The following is a 10,123-nucleotide window of genomic DNA, read 5'->3' as shown; positions in this document are numbered from 1 at the left end:
GGCCATTTGTATATTTTCTTTGGTGAAACATCTAGATCCTTTGCCCATTTTAAATTGAATTGTTGTTTCCAGTTGTAAGAGTAATATATATATTCTGGATACTAGATCCTTATATGATTTGCAAATATTTTCTCCCATTCTGTGTTTTCACTTTCTTGATGGTATTCCTTGAAACACAAAAATTATGAATTTTGATGATACCCAATATATCTATTTTTCCTTTTGTAACTTGTGATTTTGGTGTCATATCCAAGCAGCTATTGCTTACTGTAAGGTCATGAATATATACTCTTATGTTTTCTTCTAAGAGTTTTAAGATGTAGCTGTTCATTTTAGGTCTTTGGTCCATTTTGAGTTAATTTTTTTTTTAATTTATTTACCTTTTATTTATTTATTTTTGGCTGTGTTGGATCTTTGTTGCTGCACACGGGCTTTCTCTAGTTGGGGCGAGCGGGGGCTATTCTTCATTGCAGTGCGCGGGCTTCTCATTGTGGTGGCTTCTCTTGTTGCGGAGCACAGGCTCTAGGCGCACGGGCTTCAGTAGTTGTGGCTCGCAGGCTCTAGAGCGTAGGCTCGGTAGTTGTGGCTCGTGGGCTGTATAGTGCAGGCTCGGTAGCTGTGGCACATGGGCTTAGTTGCTCCGTGGCATGTGGGATCTTCCCGGACCAGGGCTCGAACCTGTGTCCCCTGCATTGGCAGGCGGATTCTTAACCACTGCACCACCAGGGGAGCCCCATTTTGAGTTAATTTTTGTCTGTGCTTCATTCATGTGGCTATTCAGTTGTCTCGGCATCATTTGTCGAAAAGATGATTCTTTCTTCCGTTGAATTGTGTGCACTTTTCTTGATCATCAGTTGACAATAAATGTGTGAATTTATTTCTGGACTCTCACTTCTATTCCCTTGACCTATATATCCTATGCTACTGCTACAATGCCTTGATTAACGTAGCTTTGTGGTAAGTTTCGAAATCCTCCAACTTTGTTCTTTTTAAACATTGTTTTGGCCATTCTGGGTCTTTTGCATTTCCAAACAAATTTTTGAGCCACCTCATGTGTCTGTCACTCTTGCTAAAAATAAAGAGTAATGGAATCTCAAAAATGAATGAATGATTGAATGAATGAATGAATTTGTGCCACCAAAAAAAAAAAGGCATCTGAGATTTTAGGGATTGTGTCGACCCTAGAGATCACTTTGGAAAGTATAGCTGACCTTTGAAAACCACGGGTTTGAACTCCACAGGTCCACTTACACAAGGACTTTTTCAGCAGTAAACACTGCAGGGCCACGTGAGCCATGGCTGGTTGACTCCTTGGAGGAGAACCACAGGCGCAGGGGCTGATGGTGCGGTTACACGTGGATCTTTGACTGCATGGAGGGTAGGCTCGGTAGGCTCGCCTAAACCCTGAGGTGTTCAAGGGCCACCTGTAATGTCATTTTAATCTTAAATTTTCTAATTAGTGAACTTAGAATATCTTTTCATTTGTTTAGGTTTTCTTTATATTTTCTCCGTGTTTTGTAGTTTTCAGTGTACAAGTTTTGCATTTATTTTGTTAAATTTATTCTTAAATGTTTGATTCTGTTTGATGTCATTGTAAATGCAGCTGTCCTCTGAATTTCATTTTTGGATTGTTCATTGCTAATGCATAGAAATACAACTACTTTTTTTATGTTGGTTTTATATCCTGAAACCTTGCTGAACTCACTTATTAGTTCTAATAGTTGTATGTGTGTGTAGATTTCTTAGGATTTTCTATACACACTATCATGTCATCTGCAAGAGAAAGTTGGATTTCTTTCTTTGCAATTTGGATTTCTTTTATTTCTTTGTCTTGCCTGGGTGCTCTGGCTAGAGCCTCAGTACAGTGCCAGATAGAACTGGAGAGAGCAGACATCCTCGTCTTGTCCCTGATCTGAGAGGAAAAGCTTTCAGTCTTTTACCATCGAATGAAATGGTAGCTGGTTTTTTTGTAGATGGCCTTGTATCAGGTTGAGGAAGTTTCCTTATGTTCTTAGTTTGTTGAGTGTTTTTGTCCTGAAGGGAGTTGAGTTTTTGTCAAATGCACTTTCTACATCTATTGAAATGATCGTGTGGTTTTGGTCCTTTATTCTTTGCGTATGGTGTGTTACATTGTTTTTCATATGTTGAACCACACTTGCATTCATGGGATAAATCCCACGTGGTCAGTTTCAGTAGTCTGTATATTTCTAGGAATTTGTCCATTTCATCTAGGTTATTTGTTATTGTTTGTTGAGGTAACAGTTGTTCATAGCATTACTTTATAGTCATTTTTATTTCTGTAAGGTTGATAGTAATGTCTCTTCTATCATTCCTGATTTTAGAAATCGGAGTCTTCTCTCATTAATTTTCTTGGTTAGTCTAGCTAGAGGGTTATCAGTTTTACTGATCTATTCAAAGTTGTTTTTCTCTATTATTTTTCATTTTTTACTTAATTTCCACTCTAATGTTTATTATTTCCATTGGGTTGCTTTGTGTTTAGTAGTTTTCATTCTTTTTCTAGTTTCTTAAGTGGAAGTTTAGCTTACTGACTTGAGACCTGTCTTCTTTGTAACGTAGGTGTTCACAGGTACGGATTTCCATCTAAGCACTGCTTTAGCTTCATCCCGTACGTTTTGGTATGTGTGTGTCCATCTTTATCTCAAAAGTATTTACTAACTTCTCTTGTGATTTCTTACTTTACCCACTGTTTATTTAGGAGTTGGTCCTTTAATTTCCACATCCTTGTGAATTTCCCAAATTTCCTTCTGTTATTTGATTTCTCATGTCATTCTGTGTAGCCAAAGAGCATGTTTCGTGTGATTTCAGTTCTTTAAAGTTTGAGACTTAAGCTCTGTCCTGGAGAGTGTTTATGTGCTGCTGAGAAGATGAGTACTCCGCTGTTGATGGGCGTTCTGTAGAGTCCGTCAGGTCTATAGCTGGTTTATAGTGTTGTTAAGTCTTCTTTTCCTTATTGATCTTTACCCCAGCAGTTAAATCCGTTATTGAACGTGGGGTATTGAAATCTCCAACTGTTATTGTTTAATTATCTATTTCTCCCCTCTCTGTCAGTTTTTGCTTTGTGTATTTTAGGGCTCTGTTAAGTGCATATATGTTTATACTTCTTATTTCTTCCCGATGGGTTGACCCTTTACAGCACAGCCTTCTCTATCTCTAGCACCAAACAGTTTTTGCCTTAAGGTCTCTTTTGTATGATGTTAGCGTAGCTTCTGGTTGTTTGCATGGTATATCCTTTTCCAGCCTTTCACTTTCATTATATCTCTGAATCTAAAGTCTTATGGACAGCATATATTTGATCATGTTTTTATATCTGTTCTACCACGTCTCTGCTGCTTGAGTGGAGCGTTTAATCTACTTACCTTTAATGTAATTGCTGATAAGGTAAGATTTATGTCTGCCATTTTTCTGTTTTTCTACATATCTTTTTAAATCTTTCTTCCTCTGTTACCTTTTTTTCTTGTGTGTTAAATGGCTGTTTAATTCCCTTGTAATACTTCAATTCCCTTGTGTCTCTCCACTGTTTTTTTAAGTAATTTTTTTCAGTGGTTGCTTTGAGGATGACGATGAACAACTTAATACAATCTAGTTTGGATTAATAACAACTTAATTTCAGTAATGTACAAAAACTGCTCCATTAGAGCTCTGTTTCCTTCCAGCTCTTTTCTGCTGTTTTTGTCATACAGACTGCATCTTAATAGATTGTAAGCCCATCGACATAGTTTTGTAATTATTGCTTTATGTAGTTGTCTTTTACATCAGATAGGAAAAGAAAAGGTTTACAAACATAAGCACATTTATACTGTCTTTTATCTGGCTCTGTAGTTCCCTTTCCCAGTGCCCTAATTTCTCTTTGAGGATTTGACTCTGGTATCTTTCACTTCAACCTGAAGCACTCCCTTCAGTGTCTCTTGTAGGGCAGGTCTGCTAGCAGTGAAGTCTCTTCGTATTTGTCTCTCTGGGAATGTCTTCATTTCTCCTTCGTTTTGAGGAATAGTTTTGCTGGATGTAGAATTCTTGGTTTAACAGTCTTTCTCTTGCAACACTTTTTTTTTTTTTTTTTTTTTGGCGGTACACGGGCCTCTCACTGTTGTGGCCTCTCCCGTTGCGGAGCACAGGCTCCGGACGCGCAGGCTCAGCGGCCATGGCTCACGGGCCCAGCCGCTCCGCGGCATGTGGGATCCTCCCGGACCGGGGCACGAACCCGTGTCCCCTGCATCGGCAGGCGGACTCTCGACCACTGCGCCACCAGGGAAGCCCTCTTGCAACACTTTGCGTGTGTCATCCCACAGCCTCGTGGGCTGCAGGGTTTCTGGAGAGAAGCTAGCTGTTAGTCTTTGGAAAGAAGCCTTGAACACGAGTTGGGTTTTTAATTGCTACTTTCAAGATGCTCTGTTTGTCTTTATGCTCTGTTTTAACCACGAAGTGTCTAGTTAAGGTCTCTCTGTGTGTGTCCTACTTGGAATTTGTTGAGCTTCTTGGTTGTAGAGATTGTTTCTCATCAAACTTGGCCACTGTTTCTCCTGAGATTCTTTCGTCCCGTTCCCTCTCTCCTCTCCGAGGACTCCCATCATGTATACACACTTGGTTGATGGTATCCATTGGCCTCTGAGGCCTGTTCATTTTTCTTCGTTCTTTTTACTGTGTCTCAGACTGGACCTGTTGACTTACCTTCAAGGCAGCTTAGTGATTAGCTAATGACTGGACAGAGATTTCCTTAAATGCTTTGATCCAGTGCGTCTGGTGGTTTTCCGACTAGCTGTCTGTACGTGTGTCTGTGTTGGGCACACCTTCAGCGCTCTGCCAGCCAGTTGCTGACTCTGCCTTGGCTCTCACTTGATGAATGTTTTGGTCTTTGCTCCATGAGAAAGTAGCGTGTTATAGTTTTAATTGACATTTCTCTTAGGAGTGAGAGCAAGCATTTTTCATAATGTTAAAGCATTCATTGTTTATCCTTTTCTGTGAATTGTATTCCATACCCTTTGCCCACTTTTCTGTTAGCTTGTTGGTTTCTTATTAAACTGTGGGAGCTCTTTATTCAGTAACGAGCTGTACATGGTGAGTCACAAATGTTTCCTCATTTTATCTCTGACTTTGCTTATGTTGTTTTTGCCATGTAGATTTTTTATGCAGACGAATTTAACCAACCTTTCATGGCTTCTGCTTTTGTATTCCTTCCCCACTCAAAGATTGTATTAAAAAATTCTTCCATCTTTTCTTCTAGTACTTTTATAGGTTGCATTTTCATGTTTAAGTCACTGATCTACTTAACATTTATTTTGATATAAAATATGGCTCTGGAAATTCAGTTTTTTATTTTAAATACCCATCCAGGTGTCCCAACACTAGTAATGAATTCGTTTGTTTTTGCAAATTTAAAATCCTGCCTTTATCGCTTACTGAAGTCCGTACGTACCGTGCTCTATTTCTGAACTTTGTTCTAGCTCACCAGCTCGTCTGCCTATTTATATATCATCACACTGTTTCACTTACTGTGCCTTGGTAGTACATGCCTATGTCGAAGACCTCTTATGTTTCTGTTCTCTGTTGTATAACTTCAGGTGAAGTTACATAACTAGTGTTTCTATAAAATTTAATTCATGACTGATTGGTGACTGGGGCTCTTTGCATCGTATCTTTTAATGAATCGCCATGAGTGTTCATTAAGACAAACCCACAGGTCCATGTGTTTCTGGCTGGCGGGAGCAGCAGTGGGAGCTGGGCTGGCCCTTTGGCCAGTGGGGCCTAGTGGACTGTACCTCAGGGAGCAGGCTCCACCACTCTGAGCCCAGGGCCCCCAAGAAGTGACTTGGTGCTGAGGGGGTCCTGGGTGGGTCCCACTTTCCTCAGAGGCCCCAGCGGAAGCAGAGGAAGCTGCACCCCCTCCCTTGGTGCCCTCAGTGCCCCCCCCTTCCCACCTGTCTTGTCACGTGCTTCTTGGGACCCCATGAGTCAGGGAGGGGCAGGGGGGCCTGGGACAGCCTGGGCAGTAGGTGGGTTTGGAGCCAGCAGGGGAAGGCTACACCCCGAGTGCCTTGAGGAGCCCACCTGCATGTGGGAGAGCGGCACTCCAGTGAGGACCTGGCAAGCAAGAGTGGGACTGCCTGGGGGGGGTGGGGTCCCAGGGCCTCTCAAGGCTGTGTAGCAAGGGGGTGTCAGTGCTGGCGTTTGGGCTAGGCAGGTTCTCGTCAGGAGGGCGGGAGCAGTGAGTGGGGAGTCCCTGTCAGCGCGGGTGGTGTGGGGCAGTGCAGGCAGGGCTGGTGGGAGCGGGTCCTCATGTGGCGCTGAGGGCTCTGGCTCCAGCCTGGGACCACGGGGGCTGCCGTGGGGTGCGGGGTGGGATGGTGCTGTGCCCTGGTCCAAGGCAGACTGGCTGGGCCGGCCCAGGGAGTGGCAGAGGGACGGCAGGAGGGAGGACTGGCAGGGCTGTTACAGCGGCAGTCAGAGCTGGCTGCACAGAATGGAAAACTCTTGAGTAACAGTGGCTTGTGAACACAGGCTTTAAATGTGCTTCTGTCCTAAGGTGGTGCCCAGGCTGGGGAGGAGGCCGCACGGAGCCATTGGCCCCCATCCCTTCCCGGTGTCAGAGTACAGGGCCTGCATCCCCAAGGCTACCTCTTGGCCCAAGGTGGCTGCTGGAGCTCCAGCCATCACTGGGTCTGCAGAAGGGGGGCAGGGGTGTGTGCCTTGGGCTCAGCCATTTCCTGTGAGGAGCCTCCCTGGGAACCCCTCCAGCAACATACACCCTGCTCATGCCAACTTGGCCAAACCTAGTCACACGGCATTGTCCAGCTGCCCAGAAAGCAGGAAAAGTTGGCTTTATTCTGGGGATGGGCGCCCAGCTGCCATCAGCTGTGTCCTCGCAAGAGGGAGAACCTGTCAGTGCCCAGCAGGGGCTTCTCCAAAGGGGGCCACCACACGGCTGTCTGGTATGGGGTGGGACATGGCACCCGGAACTGTGGCCTGCCTACAGGGGATGTGGCTGTGGAAGGGATGGGACTTCCCCCCGCCACCCCGTGGACCTGTGTGCCTCAGCTCTGCACCCTCCCCTTGAGTGACAGTCCCTGTGTCCCTGAGAATGACCTGTTTGATTCCTCCCCACCCCCTCCCTGCTACTACTACCCTGCCTGCCCCCCGGTGCCCCGAGTTGTCTGCCCAGCCTTGCCCTTCCCCATGGAAACACCACACCCTCCAGGAAACCGCACATAGCTGGGCAAGGTCCCGCAGCTGAGTGACACTTCAGTGGCCCAGGATGGAGACCTGGGTGCCACCCTGGGATGGGGGACGTGGTAGGTCACGCTGGCTGACCTGGAGCAAGGGGTGGGAAGGGGGGAGGGGCACAGGAGGCTGAGTGATGGGCCAGCACCACTGGCCTGGGGAGGGCTGGGGGGCCTGGAGAGGGGGCCACGGGAGAGCTGCCGTGTGGAGGGGGGACGGAGTGGGAGTTCAGTGGGTCCTGGGAGGCGAGTGAGGTGCGGCTGGGGGCACGTCTGAGATGGGGCAGAGCTGGGTTTGGCCCCTGGGGCTCATCCTTGCCTCTGCAGGACAGGGGTGGGCGCAATGGGTCCCCCCGAGCTTTGAGAAGGAATCGGCAGCGTCCGCGGCAGGAAGGAGCAGCAGCAGACCTGGCAAGGGCGCAGGATGGGCTGTGGGCGGGCAAGAGGGTGGTGTGGTGGGCGGGGGAAGGGAAGGCAGGCAGACAGCTCTTTTGGTAACTTGGGCTCTGAAAGGAGGCCACACTGCAGGCAGCCGGAAGAAGCAATCCCGGGTCGGGTGGCGGCACTGGAGTGTATTTGGACTCCAGTACAGCCCGGCAAGGAGGGGTGGAGGTCCTGGGGCTGTGCCAGTCGTCATGGCACTGACACCAAAGTGGGACCGTGGGGGGGACAGGAATGAGGTGCCAGCGGGGCCACCGTTGAAAGGGGAGGGGAGGGCTGCGGCAGGATGGGCAGGTGGCATGAGCCTGCCGTGGGGGTGGGGCGGTGGGCACTGGGGATCCTGAGCGGGGAAGTGAGCACAGTGGGCCAGGGGCACGCCGCAGTCCAGGTGTGTCCCCTGAGGGTTTGGCCGTGACTGGGTAAGGCCGAGGGTCCCCAACACGCCCAAACGGAACAAAGCTGGTTAAAGTTAAGTGGGACAGGCAGGCAGGGAAACGGGTGCAGCTGCTAGGGTGCTCTGCAAGGGTGGCAGGTCTGTTAGCAGCCCCTGCAACCCCTCCCCTTTTTAACAGGAATGAGAGCGCATCCGCTAGAAAAACTACATTTCCCAAACTCCCTTGGCTAGGAGTGGTCATGTGACCAAGTTCTGGCCAATGAGATGTGAGCAGCTGTTACATGGGCTTCTGGAAATCACCTTAAAAGGAGGCAGTTGTGCCCCTCTTTTCTCTTCCTGTTTGCTGCCTAGAACGTGGATGTGATGGCTGGAGCCTCACCCTCTATATGGGTCCATGAGGATGAGGGCCCAGCCCAGCCACGATGAGGCAGTGGAGAGTTGGACAGAGCTGGCTCTCCAAGGACCCTGGGAAGGTGTCCTAGCTGCCCAGGGCTGCCAAAGGCCAGCATTCCCTCACACAAGAGAAAAGAAACAATCTCCTTTCAACTTCTGTTCATTCAGTTTTTCTCTTTCATGCAACCAAAGCCTAACACACAGCAAGGGACCACAGCCAGCCAGCTGTGGGCTGGGCACAAGGAGGGGAGGAAGGTGGGGCTCAACAGTCCCTGGGCAGGAGACTGGGGGGCAGTGTGGGGAGGGGAGCCCCCCAGGGAGGGCCCTGGGTGCCTGTGCTTGTCCGGGCTCGTGCCTGCAGGGGCTGTGTCTTACTTGCTCCTTCCACGTGATGGAAACTACTTGAGTACCATTCTGGGATTGGGGGTGGATGCTGTCTGGGGTCAGGGCTGGTCGTAGGGGCTGGAGGAGGGCCTTCCCAGAGTACATGAAGATCCTGGGGGCTGTGCCAGTTCTCATGGCACTGACAACAAAGTGGGACCATGGTGGGGACAGGGATCAGGTACCAGCAGGGCCACCACTCCCCTCCGCTTCCAGCTCAGGAACCCCAAGCTGAGAACTGGGCAGGCAGGGGCCCCCCATAGCCTGTTGGGAGCAAGGGTGGTAGGGCCAGCTGGAGGGTCCCCGGGGAAGCAGCCAGAGGAGCCTGCACCCTCAAGTTCCCCAGGTCCGCGGGGTTCTGAGCACCTGATGGGAGAGGGAGCGGGGATGCTGGGGTGGGAGCTGGGCCTGTTGGCACCTCCAGGAGGGGCAAGGGCACCTAGGCCGGGGCCAGGGCCTGTTTCTTCCCATGTGACCATGTGCAGATACCCACAGCTCGGATGCCACTCGAGTGTGGGGAGGCTCAGGTGGGCCGACACAGGGCCCAGCACATGGTAGGCATGCACCAAAGAGAGACTGGAGGGGCCCAGGGAAGTGACAGGGAGCCGTCCCTGTGCCCGCAGCAGGGCCCGCACAGGTGCTCAGAGCAGCCCAGTGTATGCCTAGCGCGTGGGCCAATCATGGCTGTGGTATCCGCTCAGGGCTGAGTCTGCGAGCCCGGAGGTGGAGCCGGGCAGGTGGTGGTGGGGGGCGTTGATTCCCTGCCTCATGGCTTCCAACGGCCCCCTGCACCGGTGTCCTGAGCCACGGGAGACTGATGTTGAAGGGTCCAGCGGTGTGGCCGCCTTGTTTCTGGGTGACCTTGGTGAGTGAGGGCAGGATGTGGGATGGGGAGAGGAAGGAGGCTGGAGCTGTCGAGTCTCGAGTCTGAAACTCCCTCCCTCCTCCTCCCCTCCTGCCCCACCGTGGACAACGCTGCAGGACCAAGCCTCGTGGAGGGTCGGGGGCACTGCCCTTCCCTGACCTCTCCCTCTGTTCCAGCAGGTTCCGGCCCAGCAAGGTGAGCTTAGGGGAGGCAGGGGACCCCTGAGGGACAGGTGTCCGGCTCCTGCAAGGTCCTGATGGTTTTGCCTTCCTCTGGCCTCTCCCCCCAGCTCCTGGAAGTGGAGGCTGTGGCTTCTTGCTTGGCAGCCCCTGGCATCCTGTTTGGGCTAAGTGCACAGTAATGCCGATGATTTGAGGCCGAGAGCCCTCTGGAACCTTCTGGAGCCTTCTGGGGCTC

The sequence above is a fragment of the Phocoena phocoena genome, chromosome 5 (assembly GCF_963924675.1).
Source record: "Phocoena phocoena chromosome 5, mPhoPho1.1, whole genome shotgun sequence".
Lineage (NCBI taxonomy): Eukaryota > Metazoa > Chordata > Mammalia > Artiodactyla > Phocoenidae > Phocoena > Phocoena phocoena.
Note: the sequence above shows the minus strand (reverse complement) of the source record.